General features: G+C 38.3%; 1 long non-coding RNA gene across 2 annotated transcripts; it reads left to right on the top strand.

Annotated features, from left to right (window-relative positions):
• The first annotated feature begins 997 nt into the window (after positions 1-997).
• Positions 998-20,847, top strand: LOC111926268 (uncharacterized). 2 transcript variants are annotated; one of them, XR_015284516.1, is made up of 4 exons: positions 1,289-3,275; positions 12,767-12,932; positions 14,077-14,973; positions 15,142-16,686. It is a non-coding gene; the product is annotated as an uncharacterized LOC111926268 (long non-coding RNA). The 2 variants fall into 2 exon arrangements; XR_015284515.1 differs by lacking the exons at positions 12,767-12,932; positions 14,077-14,973 and having other exon boundaries at positions 998-3,275; positions 15,142-20,847.
• Positions 20,848-26,603: the final 5,756 nt, after the last annotated feature.

Below are 26,603 nucleotides of genomic sequence, written 5' to 3' on the forward strand. Positions count from 1 at the left end.
TTTTCTCATAATGGACTTGTGAGATGACAATAGTTTCTTCTATTGATTACAGCAACAATAAGAAAGATTTCCCTCATGAAAAATGGGGGCAAAGCCCCTGAAGGAACAGTTTTAATGTAGAGTTTGTCGAATTCATGACAGATACAATATGTTCTATCCAGTCATTGTCAGTAATATTGAATTGGAGTTCTAAATTTTTGTAATGAAAATAAAACCTACAGTCAGGGAATATTATACAAGGGAAACCTTATCACTAGCAGTGCCTCCTACAAGGTATATTCATGCTCTTGGAAAGCTCACACAATGTAAAATCTAGAGAATGTAGCTTGGGACTCAAGATACAGTCAAGAAAAATTTAGGAGCCCAGTTCTTGTGCCCTAGTGCTTAGACTAATTTTCATTTTATTAGATCAGATTCAACAAGCTTTATCTCAGGTCCAAACACAACTTAAATACAAAATAGGCTGCAGGCAAAGCATGAGAGAGATGTCTGCAACATTACAGAGGAAATGTAAATATACAAGTGAAAGGGTTTAACCTTAGAGGCATGTTGACTTCAGCCAGTAATAACCTTATAAACTCTGATGACTGGAAGCAAAAAGTTATTTCCAAACTATCTGTGTAAAAAACCAAACCAAATCCAGTTGAAAGCCAAACAAATCCCTGTGCTCCTGCCCTCAGCAGAGTGAAAATAAATTAACTGGATTTGGCAGATGTCTGCCCTTTCAAGGAATCTGCATTCCTCTTCCCCTCGCCATGCTGCATCCCTATCACTGAGTGGCACTGTGTTAAAGGAGTTCCACAGGCATGCCACAAGTATGTTCTTGTAAAGCCCCATAATCCAAAATGGTTACATGCCAATGTCAACTTTCCCTGACTCCACAGAAAAATACTGACCTATTGATGTAGGAATAGTGATTAAAAATATTTAGAAGAAACTGGCTATGAAGCACAGTGTCTTTGCAAATGAATTCATGCTTCTTTCTTTTCTTTCACAGGAAATTTTGGAAGAGGTTATTACTGGGAAGTATTGAAACAGTAAAAGCATTGAAATTACTTCTTGGAAGTAACTGTAACTCAGAGTGACCTCACTGGGAGAGTATGTTATGATAGCATCCCAAGCTACTCAGGTAGGATGAGCCAGGCAAGACTCAGCAGGGACCAACATAATCTGTGTAGCCATGGCTTCTGCAGAGGAGTCTTGGGCCAACCTGTGGTAGAAACCATCTCCTCCAGACTCTGAAGAAAACATGTCAGCACACAGCCATTGTTTCACTGGTGAAGTGTATGGGGATAGGTACGCAGTCACACACTATGGATTTTTTTTTTTTCCTGTAAAGGTACTTGACCCTATCTATTAAGAAAGGAGTCCAGTTCTAATTGAGACATCTTTGAGTTTTCCACAATTTCTCATTTGATCATTATTGCTACATCCTTTCTTGAACCAATTTGGTTTGAGCCATAGCTCAAAGGAAAGGCACTTTTGTTATACAGTTCAGTGTAAGAAAGTTTGACAGAGTAATGCTCATCTGCAGCACTAGATACCAGGTGCAGTGGATACAGTGTCTTCAGCAAGGAATTTTGCAAGGCAGCAAGGAAGAGGGAAGCCGCAAGGAGAAGGAAAGAATTGGGATCCCAGTGTTGTCTGAGCCATTCATGAATCATGAGCAGGAATTTCAGTCATGTCACCTGCAGCAGCACATACTTTACAAAAATCCGTTTTTGGATTTTAGATATGGTCCTGTCCAAAACACATTTCAATAGACACCATCTCTAGTGTCATCAATTACTCCATTACTCTTAGAAACATGGAAGGATTGATATTGCCTACTTTAATTCCACCAAAAGAGAGCGAGGTGAGGTCAGGTATCCCTTATTTCTGACACTGTAGTGATGAGAACACAATATCACTGTCCATGCAAGTGGTCCTTGTCCTCAGAAGACAGTTCTGATGCCTTTAAAAATTACTTCCTAGTGGCAATTTGCTAGCATTTTTGAACTTTCCTATCCATAGGTTCAATAAGATAGGAAAAACTCCCTGTTAGGCTTAGTGAATAAAATATAAACATTTAAAAGCAACACAACCCAAGCACTGCTGAAACCTGAAACTGCAACACAAGAGAAAACTGATACTTTCTCTTTGCAAGTGAAAGTGACACTTGACTAAGCATGTTTCCATGGATGAGAGGGAGGGAGGAACTGACCCTGACGTGTATTACAGGGGCTTAATAGTCACCTATTCCGTCCTCATCTCCTGCAATGCTTTTTTGTCTTTCCCTGTCCAATCTAGCTCTCACAGGAAGAATGTGTTCTAGGATCTCCCTAACAGTGGGAGTTTCAACAGCTCCCACAGCTATCAGGCACAAATTCCCACAGATGCTGTTTGTCTCCACACTCACTTTGGGGGAGAGGAATGGGGAAAATCCTTTCTCCATAAATGACACTGTTTTTTCCATCTAATTGAGAGGACATTGGAAGGCTGCATCATCACTTACACCTCTCTGACAGAAAGGCATCCTGATCTCCAAGAGACTAAGTACCACAGCTTGGAATGGGAGAGGGAAAATATTGTTTAGAAACCTTATCCATAGATAAGATCCTTTTTCTTTTTTTCTTTTTTTCAGTGTGGAGGGTTTGGGGTGTGTGTTTTTTCAGATTTACATTTAATTTTTACACTGGAGTTTTGGAATGGGCTGAGAATACAAAGTTGGCTGAGAATACTAAGGTAGTCTTGCAAATATTTTGGGGCAAAAAAAGTCTGAAAATATTAAAATATCTAGCTAATTTACAAAACTCTTCATTTATTACAATCTTATTGCTACTTTTCAAACAGCTAGAACTCTCAGCCTTTCAAATCAACAAACATAATTATTTTAATTGGTATGAAATACTGTAATTCATCTGGTTTCCCAAGGATATGAAATTGACTTGATTGTTCTCTGTCATCATTTGTGTATATACACATTGTCAGGCATGTATGCATACCTAACTGCACTCCTCATGATGATAGTTACAAATATGTTACCTAATTTTAATGATATTTGATAAATTGCTACATTTTTACAAGTGGGTGTAGAAATCGGCAGGAGCTCTATTCCTTCCCTAGAAGACTGAAAGGCTGCAATGACACTGCTACTGACACTACACGTAATTCACACAGGAGCTGAGCCTGAAGATGTGAATTCCTAACAAATGAGATATCATCTACTCTGCTGGTTTTGGAATGACAAGAAAACCAATTGATAACTTCTTCGAGAAGCAAGTTTCTGCTATAAGGTATCTTGAGACCATTTTGTCTTTCCTGAACATGGCCATCTTTCCCATCCAGAGCCCTGAATGACACTTGGGTTTGGCTTTGTTTTAGAACTAATAACACATCCTTTAACATAGGAAAAAAAGAATGTAATTCTGAAGGGCTCACTCCCTCCATATTCCCTCAAGACCCTGTCCCTTATTCCAGTTCAACTCTCAGATAAACTTCTTGCAGGGCAGGGTTATTATTTTGCTCAATGGTAGCTTCAAAGAATATTAGTTCCTGGTGGAGTTCTATGCTGAAGCTCTACCTCCTACTTCAGTTTCCCTTTATCTGGGAGCATTGGTTTAAATGTGCTTGCTTGATAGCAATATTTCCACACTGTACATGTGCATGAACACCACAATATTGACTGTCTTTTCCTGTGGCCATGTCTCAGCAGAAAGAAGCTGATGCTGCAGACTAGGGAGTCCTTGAGGGTAGAAAGGAGATTTGTGGTACTGAAATAAATAGTTAATTTGGGGGATGAGGGACAGCATTGACCACAGATCTCTGTCTGAAAGGTTTCAGCACACTGTCTAGAGAGAGAAATTTTCTTCCCTTGTATTTCTGACATTTCTGCCAATTTCTTTACTTCACATGCTGTTCTCACCTTCCAACAGTTGACCTTTTCTCTTCCCACTTACCTCCCTATTTAACAAGTCTCTCTCCCTCCCTTTTGCCATCAAAGGATGTACTGACACTTGGCAAACTGCTTGACATCAAAGCTGTGCATGTGACTTAGAGAGGTCTGATTTCTGGCTCCATTAGGTCAGCACAGACCCGTTCAATATTCTTCAGATACTACGCTGGCTCACTCTTCTGCATAGAGCTGGCAAAGAAATGTTCCCTCCCTCTCCTCTTCATTTTATGTGCACATTAAAAGTATCCATGACCAAATCAAAAATTGTGCAGCTGTTTCAATAGCTGCAAAACTGCTTAGAACAGAGAGCCCAGAGTATAGAGAAAGAGACCTTTGTGAATTGAACACTCTCTGAGCTAACTTGTTTGTGAAAACCCATGTATAATTAAAGCCTCTCTTGTTAGTGAACGGAGCCATACTTAAATACACACAATGTATATCTTTATTTCCAGCTCAAATTTTTTTATGGGACATTTTCCAGCAATGTGTATTATGTGGCTTTGGCAACTGCAGTGCATCATCATCATCATCATTCAAACAGTGGAGCTCCCTGCTTCATTATGAGCATCTTTCCCCTAAAATACTTTTTGATGGACTGCAGTATAGGCAGTCTAGACCTGAACTGCATAATAAATGGATGCTATGATTCCTCTAATGGCAAGGTCCTTTCTCCCACTGCAAATGGAGATGTAATTCAGATGCACACTATCTCACCCTTTGCATGCTGAGAGACAAAATAAACAGCAGCATTCATTTGTCTGTTTCCATTTCCCTTACCAAAAAGTCAACTTCCAAAGAAAATGTTTACCAAAACATTTCCCTGAACAATCTGAATAATATTTTAATGGACCACTTACTTAGTTAGTATCTAATTAAATTTTGCATCATGAAGAGCATAGTCAAGTCACTGTGGTATTGTGAATAAGGTTTCAATAAAAAATACAGAATAAAAGAAATCTGCAAAATAACCACCATTAAACTAATGAGTAAAAATTCAGCAGCTATAATAAAATCCACCAGAGAACAAATAAACTGCAAACAACCGTATTACCAAACAATATTAGTCAGGTTTCATCTTGTTCCCTCATGCATCCCAACACAGAACAGGAAAAAAAGAAATACTCAGAGGAGAATGTTTTGATGGAAGGACCAAACACACATACACAGGGAGATGCAATAAACACTAGCAGCTGCATGGCTTAAGGTACAAAATAGTATAGCATCTCTTAATTAAAAAATGAATTAATTCTTGTGAGTGCATTTCTCTTGACAAAGCACATTTTCTCTTCTGTAGAATGCATTGTTAACACATGGAAAAAATACACTCAGTTATTTTGACAGTTATACCTGTAATGTAAGGGCATAAAATTAAGGAAGCAAGCAGTCTTCCTCTTTCACTTGAACTTGAGCTTGTCACACCCCACCTGGATCCTATAAATATTTTCCTAAAAGTTGCTCAGTTTCTGCACCTCAATATACATTCAATATAGACATTCATAATACTAAGCTTGAGCTCTGACCCTGAAATCGATCCTCACGTGCCTAAGTGCTTTACTGTGGAGGGGACTGCTGTAAGACCATTGCCCTGTCACTCCATGTAGAGTGATTTCCCTGCTGTGCAGTATAACTCTGTAAATGTAATCTGTTCAGTACTCCAAATAAATACCTCCATTGGAACATTCACCTAGGGCTTATTTGTGACGTGTGTGGATGTTATTTATTAGAAAATTTAAACATTATTGCAGCCAATTAGAAAAGCACTTTTTATTACTTGCAGCCTTTGCTGCTGCTAGTGCCCCACGTCCTCCCCCTTGACATCACCATTATATACTGGCTTACTTAAAAGGCACAGCCAACAAGTGTGCCCAGCTCTGCAAAGGACTTCTGCCACCTGAGCCCCAGGAGTGCTGGTAGGCTGATTTCAGCTCTGCTGCCAGTGCCTAAAATCAAGCAGACAAGAGCACACGTATTTGCAGGATCCAAATTTCTATAGATTCATAAATTAGGAATTCAACCAGCATAAGAGGTGGGGTTCCCTCCTCTGAGCTGTTGTTCCAAATACAGAATGTATTTCCTGTACTCCATGCTCCCAATTTTTGGGATGCTTTCCAGTCTACTTTCTCTTGGCCCATGTTTGGGTAAAATCCAAACTACAGATATCAGGACTCCCTCCAAATGCAGGTAAAGCATTCCTGAAATTCCTGAAGAATTTCACTTTTCTTGCTCGTTTCCCAAGCTTTCTTTAAACATCTGCTCATTGAGGAGGTAGGGGAGGCTGCCAGTTTGTAAAAGCTCTGTTGCAAAGTCCCATAAAGAATGGCAGATCAACCCTACAATTTAAATACACAAAATGTATATTTTCTTTTACATAGACATCCTTAGTTGTATAAACAACAAGTGGATTTACATGGTGGATTTCTGAGAACACTTCTCAAAATGAAGTAATTTGGATGAATGTTTGACCTAAGAAGATTATTTTCATTCCATCTTCATGCATATTTATAGTTTCCTCTGAAAGGTATTGTGATAGCAAAATGCGGACAGCTATGACTCCAGCTGTCAGCCCACAAAATCAAAAGTAATTATGTGGTAAAATTGTTTGTATTTGTATCCTGGACTACCTGCAGAAGCTGTAGAAACAAAATATTAAAAAGAATTTGCTTAACACAGACACTTGACTTTGCCTGAAACCATAGTATGAATGGCTTAAACCTACAGCCACAGCAGCTGCATTTCTCAGTAATGGCAGTGGAAGGGTGGAGATGTTTTTGAAGGATCCCAAAGGAATGAACTTCAAATTTATCTAAATTTGGACATAATCTGCTTTTTGAGACCTTGCAATACAGCCACTGCTTTCCACTGAGGAAACAGCGCACCTGACTGCTCCAACAGACTGGGAACAGCTACCTAACTTAAGGGAACTGCTTTCTCTGCACCTTTCAATTAAGTCTTAATTACAATTAAGTCAATGTAGGTGATGTCTGCCTCAGGATCTGAGTTAGGTTCTGAGCAGTTTGCTTCTGTTTGGTTTTGAAGTCTCTGTGTCTGGAACTGACCAAGGAGTCAAATTTAGATTAGAGAGGTAGAAAATAGGAACAGGATAGCTGTGGATACACTCAAACCAATTGATCACATCTGTTTGTTTGTAAGTCTAAATATGTACATTAATTTGTTGTTCATTAACAATTCTGCTTGATAATACAGAACAGAATATGCTGCATATAGGAGAAAGACATTCTAACTAAAAATGTTTTATTTTGGTGAAAAGCTTAAAAGAAAAAGGAAAATAAGCATAGCTGAAAGCATATATATGCCATAAAATACATAGAAATATATACATATAGGTACACATATTTATATAAAAGAATGGATGAATGCTTATAATTGTTAAATTCTGAATTAATATTGCCTTTAGTTATTTTGCCTGTTATCTGTATAGTTGGTTTTTTAAAAAGAGATTTATTTAAATTTAGCTGAGAGCTTTCCAACTCTTTTCAACACATTTTTCATGAAACATACAGTACTAATTTGAATCCCAGTGGTGTTATTTTTGCTACAATATGTCGACATACTTCTGAAACCACTCCCCAGCAGTACTGAGTAATGGCAGAAGAATGTTATAAGCCTTGTATATTATTTTTCATTAATTCTTTGTCAGATGTGTAGGTCTCATTCTTCGAGCATTCTCCTGACCTGTTACCTTACAGTAAGCAAGGGTGAAGAAAGAGAGGAGAGTTGTTAAACTTTGGTAGGATATATCAGCAGAAAAGATGTTCCTCCTTTACTCAGTAACCTGACATTTAGGACCTGCCAGGGTATAAGAGCCCTAGGTTCAACTCACTCTTCTGTGTGGCAATATTTGACTGTCAGTCTCCCGTTGCCCCAGGCTCTGTCTTGCCGCTGCATCCGTGCCAGGTTCTTAATTTCTCTTTAGCTGCTTTTTCTTTCTGTATAATTATTAAATATTAATGGGAGAAGGAGCTGGTGTCCAGATCTCTCACACTCTGGATGCATGCCCTAATCAATAGGTTACCACAAAAAAGGACAGACTCTTTCTCTGCAAATGTATCTTTTCATGTCCTTGTTTTTCTCCTAAGCTCCTAAAATCAAGGTATTTTATTGTATTCACCATAAAATCGAGTTCTTACACTTTTTTTTTTTTTTTAATGGAAAACTTAAACTTCAAGCTTAGTTTAATTTAAACTTTTATTCTTGCCATCACAAAGAACCTTACCTTCTCCCATACCTCAAATCAGGGTCAAGACTAGAGAGTAGACACAAACAGAATGGGAAATGAGGGGTAGCAGCATAAATGAAGCAGCCATGAACAGAGCTCCTGCCCAGACTTGTGTCTGCATGTATGATATTTCCAAATTAAAAAGTACAGTTTCTATCATCTCTGCCACTCACAATAAGAGAAATGTTACACTGCCATTGGCTAATGTAAACTGACAGGAGAAGGCTTGCTGTCACTGTCAGAAGAGTGAGGCATCCTTTGGGCAGTTCTACAGCCTCAGTTGAATACTTTTCTCAAGTAAACTCTGCTCTCTGGCTGGAATCTATCTTGGTCAACATGGCTGTTCCACTTTAATAAAAAACATTTACTCTTTAAGCCAAAATCAAGCACAAATAATATCTGCCATAAACAGGTGGAAAGAGTCCTGGGCACCAGTAAAAGAGGTAGAACTGTCACCAAACTAACTTTGCCATTATCATATATTTTCATATAGAAAATATGCATGTATAACTGCTAGATTAGTGATTCTCTCTGGGTTATTTCTTTATTTGCTGTTCCATTGCTTTATGTTTTCATGTATTCAGCCAAGGATATTTTCCACAAGGTATGCTCTTGAGCATATCACCCATCTTTACTGGATAGTAATCAGCAAAGGCAAAGAGATAGTTACACTTAGTAACTCATGGAAAATCTGGAATTTTTGAAATGCCAGAGCAGATGAGTGGCAACAAGATGTCTTTAATTGAAATCACTCTTACTGTACAAGCACCATTAGAGATTGATTTCTAATTAGCTGAATTGAGATATAAGCTGTTGAGGGGAGGATGTCACACAGTCCAATACAGTTTCAAAGTTCTGTTTATTGTCTTTGTGAGGCAGAGAAAACAGAATTTTCAGACTCTCAGACTTGGCTACACCAACCCCAGATGAAATCTTTCCCCATTCTGGGTAAAACTGACCAATGTCTTTACGGACTGAGTGGCTTCTTCCTCATCTACTGTGTCCCTAGTAGCTATTCAGTCCAATGCAGTAGTAGAAATCCTGTATCTCACCAGTACTGAAATTGGAAAGAAAGGCATCTGGGGCCTTTTTCTGCCCTAGAACAGGTTTTGAAGGCTTAAAATGTATTCATCCCTGGCTGAAGATATTTTGACAATAATTCCAAATCATATAAAGTTTAATTTGCAATATAAGTTGATATAATACAGGAGCAACAGCCAAACTGAAGAGTTAACATAATTTTTGCTCAACACAGTTTTTGGGGGACATGTATATAAACTGTTTCCTCAGAAAGGTGTTTCAGTGGGAAGACAGAAAATGTAGTGGATCTGTATGAACCCTTACAGTTTCTCTCATGCAAGAGAAAGACCAGAGAAGCTACGATCTCTTCCCAAACAACATATTTTATAAATAAAAATATATGGTCTCCTGGAGTTGAAAAGAATTTAACTTGTGTTGACTAGTCATGGATTTGCATTTCTTCACACACAAGAAAAGAGCACTAAGAATTTGTTTCCCCACTTGGAACATTTTCCGTCCTAGTCACAGAACAGAGCTAATACCACTCAGTAAGCAAAATTGTATTAAGAGCAACTAATGGAAATGCTTACTCTCTGTTTTTGAAAATGTATTAATATTCATCCCCAATAAACCCTGTTTTATGCTATATATGCTCAGCTGATACATTTTTGTAGTCCAGATGACATGTACATACTTTGCAGCATTTAATTTAAAATATTCTCAACCTAATGATGGGAAGAAGGCCTTAATTTATAGAGGGAGCTCTAGGGGTTGCTTGATAGTTCAGGTAAGAAGTGGATTCAACTACTGACTCTTATAGAAGGAACCTCAAAATATTGATTAGAAAAAATAGAACCACCTATAAGATTGTATTTACCTATGTGAAGAAAAATTCAGGCAACTTGCAAAGAAATTCTGAAATATTCACAAGCTAGAATGTTTTATTTTAAAATGGCTCTTCAGAAGATTTGCTACCGCATCATAATACTTTATTTTACAATTATTTTAACATGAAATATCTCTCATATACACACACACAAATCGGCTATCACACTAAACAACTGAAGTATTGCCTATTTGGTCAGACCTAATACTTCTGCCTTTCTAGCCACCTCAGTGGATAAAGATAACTTTTCCTCTGTTCCTTATAAGCATTGGCAACATTGGAGAGTTACTTTCAAACGGAGCATTTTCAAGAAAAAAACCTGTTATAGCTGCCTGGCTTTGGAGCTCACTCAGCCTTTTACATCATTTTATAAGACAATTTGCACAGAGCTTTGCTTCCTCCTTTTAATATGTCCACACCAACCAGGTGAAAGCTCTAATAAACAGCAGCTGCTTATTCATGCTGCCGTCACACCTTCACTTATTGCACAAGGAGAGACCTAAGGAAGCCAGCTTAAAAAATTGCTTCTGCAGTTCATGGTAAACAAAGGGATCAGCTCATGCATCAGTGTGAATTATCTATGGAGCAAAAAAACCCAAACCCAGAACAATCCTCCCTTAATATGTATAGTTAGTAATAATAATATGAAATTAGGAAATAATGTACAGGTGATAAAACTTGCTTCAACAAACTACCACCATCTGGTCTACATCATGAATTTGCTAGGTTGGGATGCACTTTATCTGTTACAAAATGAGAACTTGTAAAGTAACACTAATATACTTCAACCCAGATTAATATTTTTAAACACTCAAAGTATTTCAAAGCTATTGAGACACAAATAACAGTTCAGAAGCTGAGAATATGTTTGATTTTCCACAGAAATGGGTCCCTTTTGGAAGAGGCAAAAACCTTCTAGACAAGATTGACTTTGCAATACTTAAAGATGTGCATACTCCAAGAAAAGAAAGAGTTTTAAAGAATTTTTATGATTTATTAGTTACTTTGTGAACACTATAATGAAAATGTATCCAGTGAGATCTTTTGAATCTTATCAATCTTTGTTACAAATTATTAGATTTTTTTAGAATAACATATATGCCTCACATAATCTATAATTAAATGAATTCCATTACTTAAATGAAATTTCATACATAAATTGAACTTGAAAAATTATGAGTCAATTATAATGAAACAGTTACTGATACCCATTGTATTAAGTAGTTACAGTCACCAGATTCAGGTAACTCAAAAGTGAATCTTTTGAGACACGAGCAGTAACACAATAAAATATTGTCTTTTGTAATTAACATAGAAGTATTTTACTAAACTCAGAACAGACTCAACTTTTTTGCCCTAAGTTTCATTTGCTCACCTCTTTCGGCTCTTTAAATGATCTGCTTACAGGCCTACTGGGAATTAAAGATACATTTAGGGCACCTGTGGACTCTCATGTAGTTTTGTTTTTTTTGCAGGCAGCAGCACAGGTGGGTGAAAAGAGAAAGAGCCAAAAGAGATAACTGTGAAAAGATTAGCATTTTTTTAGCCTGTCATTTCTAAGAGTATTGGTTTTGGAACTTATTCTTCCAGAAAAAAACAGTACAGTGAAAAACAAAGCCTAGAGGTATTGCTTTTTGGGTGGATTGCACCAATGCAGTGTCACAGGTGCTTTTTAACTGGCCAGTATGCTCCAGATGCTTGTTGATGATATTTTGAGATCCATAGGAATCCTTTCAGGCACTGCTTGTTTCCCAGACCTCAAGCTGAAGTGTAAGGTGTAATTTTTGTTGTGATCTCTCAGGAGAATTCAATTGCAGAAGAAGGTCTTACAAGCAGAAATAGGAAGATACTGCTGGACATTCAGGAATAACCAAAATCATGAGGGAATGATTTCAGAAATTGCTTCCTTATACTGCATGGTGTGTCTCACTCACACCATCACTGTCACTGTCTCTCAGTGCTCCTTTGCATTAACTGTATACTCATCCTCTATGTTAAATTAAAAATCTCTAGAAGCTTTCCTGACATATATTTTTGGCTGCTTTTACCACAGTTCTTAGATTCACCTATATAACCACAGTCCACTTTAGAGTCAAGATTAAAAGTTATGTGCAGGGTTTCCCTGTGAAAGGTTGTTGTTTCTCCCAGGTCTCTGAACCCTTAATGCGAAAGAGAAAGAAAGGTCCTTCCTTGCAATCAGAAGCTTATACAGACCCTCACCAGAGGCCCTGGTGACGGCAAAAGCATCATTAGTACATTCAGATAGGAAGGGGACAACTTTGTTCACTAATCTTGATCAAGTCAGTCATAATCTTTCAGTAGAACTTTTGATTGCTGTGGAAACTCCCACAGCAGCTTTCAACACCTGATTGTAATCCACTGACTGCAGTGGATAGGTTTGCAAGGAAAAGAAAATTCACTAGTTATTTATTTCCAAACTTAAAGGGGAGTTTTTCTTTTACATTTTAGTTTCTGCAAGGTAAGGGCTCTTGTTACAGCTGTGAGCTGTGCAGGCTTGTGTTTGAGTTGAAAAGCCTCACAAGGATGGAGGGGGGAACCTGCGCGTCTGTCTCCTCCTGTTGCTGCTGCAGCCAGGCATGCACTGATTTATTCAAATTACAGCAGAAGATCAGCAGTGAGCTACTAATGGAGTAATTTACGTCTCCCTTCATTCCCCTGATGTTTGTAGCAGGAGAAAGGGTTGAGACAATGCAATGAAAAAGAAAAGAAGAAAAGCAGGGGAGAAGCAGGAAAGCAAATGGAAGTGAAATCCTGACTGAGGAACAGACTGACTCCTCTAGTATGTGTACCAAAACTTCTGATATATTTGCTGGGCTTCTGAGAGGAACAGAATGGTATGTTGTTCCTAATGCAAACATCATTCCGAGACTGTTCGTTTTCATATTTAGTCATATCACAGCAAAGCTAAGGGGGTGTCAATCACACTTGGTACATCTGACTGGGAGAGCGCTCCCTTCACAGCTGCATCTGGCAGAATACACTCCGTATTTATTATATTTTTAGTAAGGCATGCTATCTTGTTCATGTGTGAGAAACTGTAATGCATCTTTCACATTTAAAGTGCCCTCTGAAGCTTTCTGCCTCACAACCTCCTGCCTACTTTCACTGTTACCACTAAATTTTTTATATTGTCTTGAGCATCTCTGAAAGAATTGCAAATTCCAGATAGAACATGATTAATTTAGCACTATCGTCTCCTACAATATAGTGTACAGCCGTCCATCCTGCTTCTGTGCGGCTGTGTCTTATCTCGGCTCTTAGTGAGAAACTAAATTAAGGCAAAGGCTGAAGTCACTCATGTGTACTACTTTTAAAATTAATTTTTGCTGACAGCACCACAGAGTCAAAAGCATGTAGTTGCATTATGAAAGCCAGAAGAGAGATTAAAATATATGTGCATTTTTGTTATTCCAGGAAAGAGAGTCTTTTGCTCCTTCTACATTAGTCATTTTCCCAAAGGACCCTACATCCTTCCTTATTTGGGGAGTAAAAGTTGAAACACCACTCTTCTTTCCATTTGCTAAAGATTTTTGCTTTTTATTGTGTTTAAGTCCTTATACTTGCTATCTTCTTTGTAAGATGTGAGTGAAGTTTTATGATGGGCAATTTGGATGAGGGTGATGAAGGACAATTTGAAGATACTAACATTGTTTGCAATGTGTCTCATTTTCAACAAATGATTTAATTTGAGAGGAATCCTCCTTGGTCTCTAAAAGCTTAAAATGGTTCAGTTCCGTGCACTTCTCCCTAAAATTGACTTTTATTTTAACTTCAAAGTTGTAAAATGTTTAGAAATGAAACATTGACTTTCTAACTGAACTTTACATTTTTCTCAACTTTTTGACTATCTGGGAATACGATCCTTATCTCTTATTTTGTCCTAAGACAAGTCCAGAATTGTAGTTTTTTAAACTGTGTCCAACCCCAAATCTGTATTTATGTGAATTTATTTCGTTTTTCTCTCCCTGGTATTACCAGGAGCCACTTTTCACCTCTGTGAAGCGGAGATGAAACGGAAAGAAAAGCAATGGGGAAGCTAATATGTTTTCTATGCTGCAGCTGCTTCCCTGAACCTACATCATCACTGTTCTAGCTGATATGAAGTGCAGCACAGGCAGACTCTGCCATTTCTTGTTTATTGCTCTCTGAAGCAGGATGAACTGCATCTTCACTATTTTCCAGATTACCAGTGAGGTTTAGATGATGCTTCTTAGTCAGATCAAAGATGGAGAGAATGGAGACAAGCTCAGCAGCAGCCTTGCTCATCCAGCATTCCCTTTCAACGCAACTAACATCAGGCAACAGCGTGGCTTTTCTCACAGTGACCACACTTACAAGAAGCCTTTGCAACAGCTCTGAAGAGTGTCTCTTCCAGGATGGCACAGCAGAAACAGCCCCTTTGAAAACATGTTTGAAAGCAGAGAGTGATGTGCCATCAAGCTGAGCTCCTCACAATACACCCATCAAAGGAGCAGTTAGAGCAGCAAGAGCACAGGTGTTGTGAAGGCTTAACATGACTGCATGGACTCCCCATGCTGTAATTGCACTTGTCAAGGGACATTAAAAATTGTATCCTGCTATGAGACCCTGTGTGTGACTCTTATTGCAGAGAAAGACTTTCAGGAATGAGTAAGGAATCAGAATTGCTTTGATAAATATGATCAACATTCTTTATAAGACCTAAAAAACTACATATGAACTAGTATAGGATTTGTACTAGATCACAATCTAAATGTAACTGAAAATATCTTTCAGAGAGACAAAGTTAACAATGTGATATATCAATAGGAGCACAGATTTCAAGATGCATCAGTACATCCTTCTGGTCTTGACAGCCTTGATAAAGCCTCTGCTGTAAACTTTTTCTACTTCCAGGTACTGTATTGCAAGGCAGATGTGGGCTAAGGCAAGAAGTGCAGTGAGTTTCAAGAATTAGAAGAGATTTAGAGAGCTTTTTGACTTCTGTAATTGGGATTGTTCAGTCTAAAGTGGGGGACATGAAAGGAATTTTATTAATTTTATTCTCATATAATTATTTTCCAGGAAGAAAAAAGAGACTTGTTTTCACATTCATGTGGCCAGGAAATGAAGGAATGCACTGCACTCATAACAGAAGAAGCATTGGGATGGTCTGTGTGCATCTCTTGTGGATTATTTCCCATTGCAGAACACATTAGAGGAAAAGTGGTCAGGAGTGATGTGAACAGAGCCGATCCTGTACTTCAGCAATGTAGTGGACAAGATAAAGTCTACAGGACCTCTTCCTGTCGATTTCTTATTATATTAGTCCCTGAGACAGACTGTGAATATTAGGGTTTAATATTACATTGAGCCACTTCCAGTGGGTAGATGAACAGGTCAAAAGTGACGGAGGATTGTGTCTGTCATAAAGCTTAAAGTGGTATTTTAGATGAGATTCTTTTGCCCTTTGTTCTAAAATGCATCTTAGATTATGTCCTGGCCTCTAATGGATAAAACCATTATCCTTGGATAACAGATGGATAAAAAGCTTCCCCAAGAAAGATTTTTTTTCCATTTATTAGTAAGACATTAGGTAACACATGCAAAGAATCAGAGATCAGTGACAAAGGCCTAGATTTTTCTTTTAATAAAACCCAGAAAGCCTTGAGCAAATCATGCAGGTAGCTTGAAGCAATCAAGCAACTAAAAGCCCTGTGTGACAAAGTGCTCTTCTGGCAGATGCCTGTCCTTGCACAGCCATTTGGCTTCTGCTGAAGTCCATGAATGGATTTCTTCCAGACCCAGACATAAAGGAAAGGAACAACTCAATCTAAACTAAGGCTGAAACCTTGCATTGAGTAGGTATGGGCAAGAGGTGCTCAACTCATGTTGATCTCTGTGGCAACTGGAATATATTAGGAATACACAGGAAATAAGACAGAAGAATATTTTGAAAAAGATCCTAAATTTTTTTACCAATTAATCTTTGGGAAGTCCCTAAAAGATGATACTTTTTTGACTTCTATTATCTCAGTGGAAGACTGAAAACACTGAAATAAACAGAACATCAGAGCTTTCATTGAACTAATACCATTAAAAATATGATTTGGAGCTGTAGAATGTTTTTGGTGGGGGTTTTTCTTCCATTAAAAATTATACACAAAAATATGTTGGATTGTTTTCCAATAATTAGACAATTTTGCCAAGATACCTAGATGATTTAGGAGTCAAACTCTCATCTTCAAGTGCAGTGAAGCAATAATTTAAAAAAACAGTCTCAGCTTATTAGTTCATGGGGCCATACTTTATATCAACTAGATTAAGACTCAGAGGGGTGATCAAGTGTTTTGCTTATGGAAAAGAATTTGGTATTGTAGTTAGGACTTAGGCGATCTATTTCTGTTGTTAATTTTACCTTCAAATTGACAGTATGACAAGAAGTACATAATGAAATTTAAGGGCCCACAGTTAACTTTTACATGCCTGAGGGGTCATTTTTCATGAGGAAACAGACTCACATAACTACTTGGAATAACTGTTGCTGCAGTGATTATAGTTTCAGCATTGGATGTACAAATATTGGGAAAAAGAGAAGGGATTTAAAAAATAAAATCATAGCAAAATTAATGGAATAAGTGTGAATGACAGGGTTTTATTATGCCAAATAAGTGGGGAGGGGGGAAAAAAAAGCAATAACAAACCTTTCATTTTTCTTGAGGCTAAGAAATAAAACCAAGACATTTCCTTTCAGGTAATGACTTAAAAAGATCTTTCACTTATAAGATTCAAATTAAGAAACCAAAATATTTCATCCTAAATACACTGAAATGAAAACTTCTCACTAGATAATTTGTTTACTGACTGCCTCATTTTTCTGTTTATTTGCATCTGTTGTGGTTTTAAAGCAGTAACTAAAAAAAAATTACTTATTTCTTGCTGTGAGTTATGGATTAGAACAAGAGCAAAACAGGCTTAAAACTTAAAAGGAATAAAGGAAGTTTATTAACAAAACTACAAGAATAAAAACACCAGAATATACTTTCAGAATACTCTTTTATCCCCCACTACCTGACCATTCTTTTGTACATGTGACAACATAGAGACAGAAAAACCTTAGAACCTTTAAACCTGGTGTTTAAAACAATCCCAATTCTTGCTAAAGTCTTTTCATCAGTCTTTGCAGAGAAACAGAAGTTTTCCTCTGCTAATCTATGGAGTTTCTCACAAGAAAACTATTTTTGTTATAATTTTCTATTTCTCTGATGCCAGCTGCCCGGAAATCTGCCATCAATTCACTCCTCCCATTTCACATCACTCTGAGGTGTGTTATGGGCCATGAGTCTAGGGATGTCATTTTAAGGATGAGTTATTCAAAGGCAAAAGTCCTCTTCATTTGTCTCTGTGAGCTTTCCTGGAAAACAGTTTTCTCATTGCCCTCAAGGCCTCAAATCTTCGCTTCACTCTGTTCCAGCAACTCACTGTATCACAATTACTCTCTCTTTGCTCAAAAATCCACACTTTGAACACTCCATTCCTCCCAATATACTTTGTCATGAATTAAAGGAGTTTTTTCAGAACACTATTGTCCATCTCCATAGCTTTAACAGAAAGATATTTCAGCTTATAACGCATCTCCTTATTCTCTCCCCATCTAAAACTTAACTCTTTTCTTCACTGCTTTTGGTGGTTTTATGATGTCTTCTTCACATTGATTGTCTCTCTCTCTGTCTTTCTGGGAAAAAGGAGTAATCTGTACGTTTTATCCAGGTAGTAAAAGAATTGAAGTCTTAGAAAAGCTGCAAGAGTTCATGGTGTCAGGTTTCAGTCCAGCAGCAGAAACTACAAACTAAACCAAGCTGGCTGGCTCTGTTTCTCCCCCCCTGCCCTCTGCGGCCTTTTCCGGCCTGGAGGCGGGGAGGGGGCCGAGACAGAGCCTTGTTACCTTGTCAGAGGCCGGAAACACAAAGAGAACAAGAAAGCTTTGACTGTACATCTTAAGGCAGTGTTCACAAGTTGACTCCACTTTTTAATGGTCAAAACTGCTGTCATTTCTTTGAAATGACTGATAATTGGTCAGGAGGGAAGACTCCCATCAGCCACCAGCAGTTTCAACTTCCTTAGCTCCTAAAACCACTTTAAAGGTAAAGCCACCCCATGACAGCATCACAGCTATTTGTCAAATTCACAAGACGCTATACTATCTGTTGAACTACATCTTTTGTTGGTGTTTTACAAAGCCACATATTAAGGTAACTTATTCCTAAATTTTTGGCCATGTATTTGTTAGCTCTGATGTGCACAGCTTTCATTACCTCCCAAAAAAAACCCTTTATCCATCAATTTCCTTGGAAAAAAATAGCTTAAAATATAGCTCCCCTGAAAGTAAATAACACTTAAACAGTCTATGTCACTTCATCATTTTAGTAAATTGCCCTCTGAACTCCTACACAAACATGTGTGTACAGATTTCTCTATACTGAATTTATCATAAATGAATTAATATTAAAACAGCATTATGGAAAAAATTAGACAGAATTCTGAGATTTACCTATTATATATATGAGGTTTAAAAGGAATTAAATACACAAATGAGAGGAAGCTGCTACCACAAGTTCCTCAGTGTTAACTTTTAGGGTTCCAGATAATTTTTAATCAGCTCTCTACAACCCCCTGCCCATGTTTCCATTCTCCTCCCCAGGCAAGCAACTAAACAAGAGAAATAGCAGCAGTTTACCCACCGAGTTTGTGATTTCACAAACTCTAAAGAAAATATTATAAACGACAAATTGTCTAGAGTGAATTAAGAGTAGTATTTGCACATTTTTCTGCTTGGCTGAGCTCATACTGTTTCTTTGGGAATAAGCTATCAGTTTTTAACATTTCCTTTGCCTTATTCCCCTAGCACAGCATCACTCGCTTTTTACATTTTCTGCTGTTTTATCTCTGTGAGAAAGAGGTGTAAGTTAATTTTGCTCTTGGGATAGAGATGTGTAAGAAGCAAAATTTCCAAACTTCTGATTAATGGCTGGAGGCAACCAAAGGATCATCTTTGTCCCAAGATTAAAGGACTGTTTCATGCTGAGTGAGGCTTTCAGGCACTTGGAGTTTGCACCCAAACCCTATCATTTAAATTACCGGCACCAAATAGGTTGCTTGAAAGAGAAAGGCTTGCACCATTTCCCCACCCTTCACTTAAATCTGTAAAGCAATTCCTCAGTGTCTGCAGAAAAGTGCTGTGCCACTGGTTTCACTGTTCTGATCTTTCCCTGCATAGGGCAATTGGAATATCCAGTCCTGTAACTGTGTGAAAGCTGTTGGTACCTCCTAAATTTAAAGAACCTTTCACTTCTGTCTTCCTTTCCACTAATAATGGTGGGGTTTTGGATGACAAAAACATGGAGGAAAATGCAGCACACATGGTTGATATGGGGAGTTCCACTACAGGGTGTGAGGGGAGATGTATTATTGTTAGATAAGTCTGATAATCTCCACAGAGCAGAGGATCACTTGGGAAGAGCATGATGCCTTTTTGCTGCTCTGCTTATAGAATCACACATTTTCCTAAGGTATTTTCTTCTATGGGAGATTCACATGACTAGTGCAGCAAGGTGTGTGATGTTTCTCAAGCTCAAGCATGAGTTATTTCCCAAGTTCCTTCTTTCAGCACACCTTTTGTTTGAAGTGGGGATGAAAGGGTCCACTTTCATCCAGTCTTTGTCCTCTTCTTCCATTCTCACACCAGCAAAATCATCTTCAGGCCCATGGTAGGCAGCAGAGATATTGAGGCAAAGCCACATCAGGTCTCAGCATATTTCTAGCACAGCCAAATGTCAGAGGAGGACTTTTGTGTTGAATTTCAATCACAGGGACTGCAGCTCTCACGCAAGACACTATCACATGGTCTGAGCAACAGGAAGATAGCACACAGAGATGACTTTGCTCAGCTCATATTTTAAAAATGAACCTGTATGTAATAGCTTTCAACGTATTGCTCTAGGAAATGCAGGGTCCTTGGCTGGATAGGCAGAAGAAGATAAACCCAGAAACTTGAGGAGCTGTGCCAGAGAGGGTGCCCTCACTCAGCACAGATCCATTATCACCTCAGCAGGCTCTGAAAGACCTTGTTCAACTCCAAGCAGCAAAATGCAAAGTATTTTAAGGACTTATTCACTCTATCCTGTGCTGCAGGAACAGCCTATGCCTTTTCACCCTCTAGCAGAGTATGTGGGGGACAAGGTCAGGATTTTGGCTTAGGGTCCTTGTAAGAAGCATGTGCTGGAACATCAACCCTCTCATACTCAGGTGAGCTTCCCTTGTCACTCACCAGCTTCTCAACATTTTATGCCTCATATGTCTCCAACTCTGTAACAGAACCTGATGTGATGACAATATCTAACAAATCCTCTGCAAAATCTCACAAAAACAGTTGGTGCTATGAAAAGTTTACTCTTCAGCTTAATGACAAAGCAACAGATGTGTGAGACAGAAAGCTGCACATAAGAATGATGACAAAACTACAGCTCCCATAATAACAAACACATTTCTCTGCAGGCAGCCCCAAAAGAAACTCCAGAAGCCTGAGATTATGTAAGTGAAAATGCTAATGGAATTTTTCAATGCCTTTCAATGGGATGTGCAAAGAAAGTACAGAAATACATATATGATATTTATGCCAGTGGGCAGTATAGGATGAGCATTCAGTGGTGCTGCCTGTGAGGTTGTGGTAATGGCCAATAAAACCCCACCGCATTAAAACTTACAGTTTTCATATGAACATATCCTTAAAAATTTTAGGAAAGAAATCAAGAAAAACAAGTATATCCCTGCCACTTAAAACTGATGCTACAAGGCACTTTATATAAGACTTATTTTTTGCTGAAACACTGTATTTAATTTTACATGGTTATATGTCTTTTTAAGAGAAAAAGAAACCTGTCTCTCTCTGATGCAAAGAAAACCATTTCAGTAACTGCAAACACTGAGTTGTACATTCAAAACCGATACTACCAGATGTAAAACTGCTTGGTGCACATAGTGGGAGTTTACTGCAGTTAAGCTAATATGTGCTGTTTAATTTGCTTAATAAAAGTTTGTGCAATTGAGGATGCTGTGTAGTGACTAATGTGATAATACAAATGAATTTTATTATCTGTTTAAAATGGTCTGTGGGAAGGTGAAATGTAGAGTTGTCTGTGAGCAACCAACTTTTCACAGTTGCTCTTCTCTGACAAGGTCTGGCGAACCAGTTTTCTTTGTATAGCTTCTTGAAGGCAGCGCAGCAAAAGGAAGCCTGTTACACCAGCATCTAATCCCACTTTGCCCATAGGGTCTACAGATTTAAAGCTAATGGTTTCAGTAAAACCAAAACTATGCATCCCCAAAATAAGTCTGGCCTCTTTGAAATGAAGGAGTTTGCTCAGAAATGTGTTTATACTCCAAACTTTGAAAGCATGACAAGATTTTTGTGTTACAAGTGCAATCACAAAAGTAAATCATTAATGAAATGTTATACAGAAGACACATTCTTTCAGCCTAAGAAGTTAAAATCATCTTGTTTGAGCAGGCTGTATGTTCCCAGAAGGGAGAAGTGTAGAGCTTTAACTGTACAGGGATTTGATAAGACTTTCTAAAATCAGTCTCTCCACAGGAGGAAGTATAGTACTGCCTGTTAAACTGAGGGGACAGATGTAGAAAGGTTCTCCTCATTATCACAGGAAAGAAGTGATCACCTTAGCTGCACCTAGTATGTCCAGCTCTGGGGCCTTCAGCACAAGAAAGCCATGGACCTGTTGGAGCAAGTCTGGAGGAGGACCACTGTTATAAAGCATTTAGAAAAGATGGTATGACCCAAAGAATGTACCCCCGAAAATGTAGAACTGTAAGTTTCTTTCCCTTATCTCTTTCTCCCCAGTTCCCCTTATTGGTTGTGTGAATGTAATCCACCCTTTTTCCCCTGCCTTCAAAAAGGAGCACTTATCGATACCTCTCCCTCTTTCCCTCCTGCTCTTCTCCACAGGACGCCAAGAAATAAAGCTGCACTTCCACCTCAGCTAAGGGAAAAGGCCTTGTTTTTAGGTTCTTCTTTTCTAAGCTAAACTATCTCCCCTGTTTCCCTGGCTGCTGCTGGGCAGACAGTGGTGACAGAGAGGCAGGGGACATAGAAATTATAGCAAACCACCAAGATGATTAGAGGGATGGAACACCTCTCATAAGACAGAGAGAATTGGGATTGTTCAGCCTGGAAAACAGAAGGCTTCAGGGTGACCTAATTGCAGCCTTCAGTACCTGAAGAGAGCCCACAGGAAGGCAGGGAGGCACTTTTTACAAGAGCCTTTAGTGACAGGACAAGGGGAAATGGATTCAAATTAAAAGAAAGTAGGTTTAGATTAGATATTAAGAGGAAGTTCTTTACTGTGAAAGTGGTGAAACACTGGCACAGATTCTCTGCAGAAATTGTGGATGCCTCATCCCCCAAGGTGTTCAAGGCCAGGCTGGATGGATAGTGGAAGGTGTCCCTGCTTATGTCATAGGGGGTAGAACTAGATGATCTTTAAGGTCACTTCCAAACCAAAACATTCTGTGATTCTATGATTCTGTGATCTGTACATTGGATGCTGCAAAGATGAAGAGTAGTGTTGTCCCACCAAAAGCTGGTGATTTGGGGCCTTCTAGATGAATATGCATTTGGCTTGGGCACTAAAGGCAAGTTCTCCTTGTGGAACTTTCAGCTGCATTCATGGATGGACTAGATATGGAATGTCTTCATCTCAGAAGTCCTGCTTCTCTGAGTAGGAACAACTGAGATGCAAATCAGGTATCCCAGTTCATCCAGGGAGACTAGGTCATGTACTTTGCTTCTTGCAGCATGTATGAAACAGTTTGGGACCTGTCACTGCCAAGTGCAATAAAAAGCAGGAGACCTTACCAGGACTGACTGCCAACCCAAATGTCATCTGTGCTGGCAACTTGCTGATTCTTCTTTTGATTTGAGGACAGCCTTCCAAGGCCTGTTTCTCCAGTTAATAGAAATCCCAGTCTAGCATTCTAGTTAAATTAAATTTCTTTCAAAAAAGATTGCCTTTAAAACTCAATTAAAACACTATTCAAACACCACTTACACATTATGTTGTACTTTTGAAGCAGCTAATCATCATTCCTTGAGTCAGGTGATTCGTGAAAGAGCAGATGGATCAGTTGTCTAACATTTCTCACTGAGAGAGTGTCATAACCTTGATTGTACCCCAGAGCTACTAACCTCACAGCTGCCAACATTTAGCATCTTTGTGCCCACTCTCCCATCACTTGTACTGCTCAGCTGTATCACATGCACTTGGCTTTACAGCCTTACTCCACAAGTGGAAAATCAGTTTTTCTTTGTGCACAGAAAAGGCTTCCAAAACCAAAGTAACCCAGAGAGGAAGAGTCAAGGTTGATCTTATGACTTACTGAATTACCCATGGTCCCCTGCAGAGGAGAGATGTCCTGACCAGCCAACAGTGAGAAGACTCTAAAATGGCATTATTTTTAGCAAAATACCTGGCTTCAAATCTACTGCCCCATTAGATAGTAAGCCTGGCTTTCTTTTTAAGGAGTCGCCATAGAAAAGATGATTATTTTTTCTTATAAATAAGTTTAAAAATTAATTGACTTATTATGCATGCAAAGAAAAGTTTGAAGAACTAAGGCTGAAAGCTAAAAAGACATGAAGGAAACAAAAAGACACCTTTTTGTCTTTTTTTTTTTTGTCTTTTTTTTGTGAGAAAATGCTGACAATCTGTATGCCTGTGTTACGGTTTTATCTGCTTGCTTAAAAAACTTGGACTGCCAGCACAATGTCATTGATCATTTCTCATGCTACTTCTTAATTTGATTAAATGAAAGACAAAATAATTTGCTTTGCCTAAGTTGCAGTACTGAAGAAGACTTTTGTGTGGCTTCATTGAGAAGAGGTACAGATCATTCTCAGTTTTTTTTCCCTGAAACCTAAAGTTCAAACTCCTCCTAGCACATTTCTAGACCAGACCCTAATTTCTGGGGAAAGTAAAAATATTTGGATGTTTCAGGAGGTCTCTTGCAATTTTTTTATGCCTTTCTCTCTCTGCAAGTAAACTGATTTTAGGTATGAGTAAGGTTAAGATATGGCCCTCTGTGTACGCCAATAATTTTAGAGTGTTAAAAAAAATTCTATCCTCAGTTTACTATTCTCAGGGCTGGAAACAAATGACAGAGAAAGAAAGCTAAGGCTATTATGATTTTAAAAGTAAAAAACTGCCAAACTAGTTTATAACAATGTTATATACTATCAGAGATAACTGCTTAGCAAGCACATCAAGTCCACAATGATTTTTACCTCAGAGTGGTCCCCCACAGACTTCTTATCTATTTATCTTTAAATGCTTAAAGAAATTCTTCACAGTTTTACATCCTTTCCACTGAGAAGTGTGTCACCAGTGGTCATAATTTTACCTTAGCATGCGAGGTCCCACTGCAATAACAGTGGCAGAATTATTTTAGAACATGTTATTGCTATATCCTAGAAATATTTTGTTGATCAAGCATCTTTCAGAATCCTGTTTTTCAGGGGAAAAAGAATAACAGCAACTTAGACTAGTTTTGGAAAGAAAATATCACCAATGACCATATGGCTTTAGAAGGTAACTTCTGAATTCCGCAGAAATCAAACAAACAAATAAAATATATGCAAGTCTTAAAATTAATTATTTTAGGGAATTCTTGCATTGCAGCCATTGTTAGTTCTGGCTCAGCAGAATTGATTTCAAACTAAATGTTCAGTTTGCTTTTATTGGTATTGCTCTTGTGCTGACAGTAGGTATTTGATTTCAGTTGTCTTTTCCCTTGTTTTGGTTCATGAATTCCTGTCACAAGTAACTCCCCAGGCACTTTGTTTATCTGTCTTCTCCTGATTAAATGTACCATTACTCTAGATTTTAAAAGATCACTTTCCAAGCAGAGGTCAGCAGCAAGACAGAGAATTTTCTTCTAGCATCTTTCTCCCTCTTTTAAAAATCAGATCCGGATGTCTTCATAAGGGACGTGCTACCCCCCCTCAGGAGTCATCTACTCTTTATAGAGTTTGAGTAAAGCAGTCAAGCCTGTGTTAATCCAAATTCCATTACATCATTATATAGTCTTTTTTTTTTTTTTTTTTTTAGTTTTAAAGGTGTGCAGTTTAATTTTCAGTAGCAAAAAAGACCTCTCTCAGTCTTTACTCTCAGGCTGATTTTGCCTCAGTTTTACCAAAACAAGTCTAGCAGTGCAGTCTGCATCAGCAGGTGAGTCTAGACCATAGGTTTTCATCCTTATCTCCATGACTCAATAATAGATGAAAGTGACCCCAGAAAGGTGTTGTCAAACATTTAAAGTATGGCTGTTTCTTCTATTTAATGCAAAATCACTTTTTAATAAGTCTGAATTTCTACATCTGGTTTGAACATCAATAGACAGTGATGAAGAGTTCAGTAGATAAAAGAGCATTTACCTGGGTGGTTATTTAACTTTGCAGGCTCATTAATCAAGAAGGACAAACCTCATTCAACAAACAGGTGTTTAATTGAATAGGTTTTTTCATCCATCCAATTTATGTTAAAATACCCTGTGCTAATTAGTTCACAGTTACTCCCAAGTTGATTCACAATCAATTCATGTTATTCACAAACATTGCTGCTGTTTTAGGTGAGAAGCACACAGTAAAGTATAGTATTTTGAACAGACCTAAGATATTGCCTGAGTGCTGTAAATTTTGGGGCAAAATGTTAATTACACAGTGAACACAGAGAGGAAAATCAGGCAGAATGAACAATAGAGATTTAATTGCAGAGGGGGAATGTCCTGCTTCACTGATACCTCTCTAAAACCATGTAGACTTTGTAGCAGGGAACAAGGAAATTAATCTGAATGGTCTATGAGAAGAAAGGGAATCAAAAGGGATTTTGAGATGTAGGAGGAACACAATCATAGTCTTCAGTACGTAAGTCCCAATCTGTTTGTGAGAGGACAGAAGCACTGTGGAAGACACTGGAAAGACTGAATTTAGCAGTCAAAGATAAAGGAAAAAGTCTGGCATGCATATAGAGGACATATAAGTGACTAGCTTGCAGGGATTTCCATTGCAGGTGAGGGTACACGGTGTTCCTGGCACCTCCTCCAAACCACCATTATGCAAATTCCATTCTTTGTTTTTGGTTTTGGGAAGGTTGCTATGAGCTCTGCAGTGAAAATATTCCTGGTATTGGCATATCTCTGGTATCTTAGAGTTTTTAGAGGAAAATCAATCAGCTGTTAAGAAAAAGGCCAGCTGCTACTGTCTTCTGGTTTTCAGGGTTTGGTGGGTGGTAGCTAACTGGAAATGGTTTCTGTCTGAACACAAAACTTACAATACTTCCTCTCAAAATGGTTTTGAGTACAAGCTTATGGAAAGAATATATTTTGGACCTTGAATCCTTTTGGCTCTTAAGATGCCAGCCTCTGATTTAACCATGGCAGACAAATCTGTAGAAAGAGTCAGTTTTCTACTCGTGAGAATG

The sequence above is a fragment of the Cyanistes caeruleus genome, chromosome 3 (genome assembly GCF_971803275.1).
Source record: "Cyanistes caeruleus chromosome 3, bCyaCae1.hap1.1, whole genome shotgun sequence".
Taxonomy (NCBI): domain Eukaryota; kingdom Metazoa; phylum Chordata; class Aves; order Passeriformes; family Paridae; genus Cyanistes; species Cyanistes caeruleus.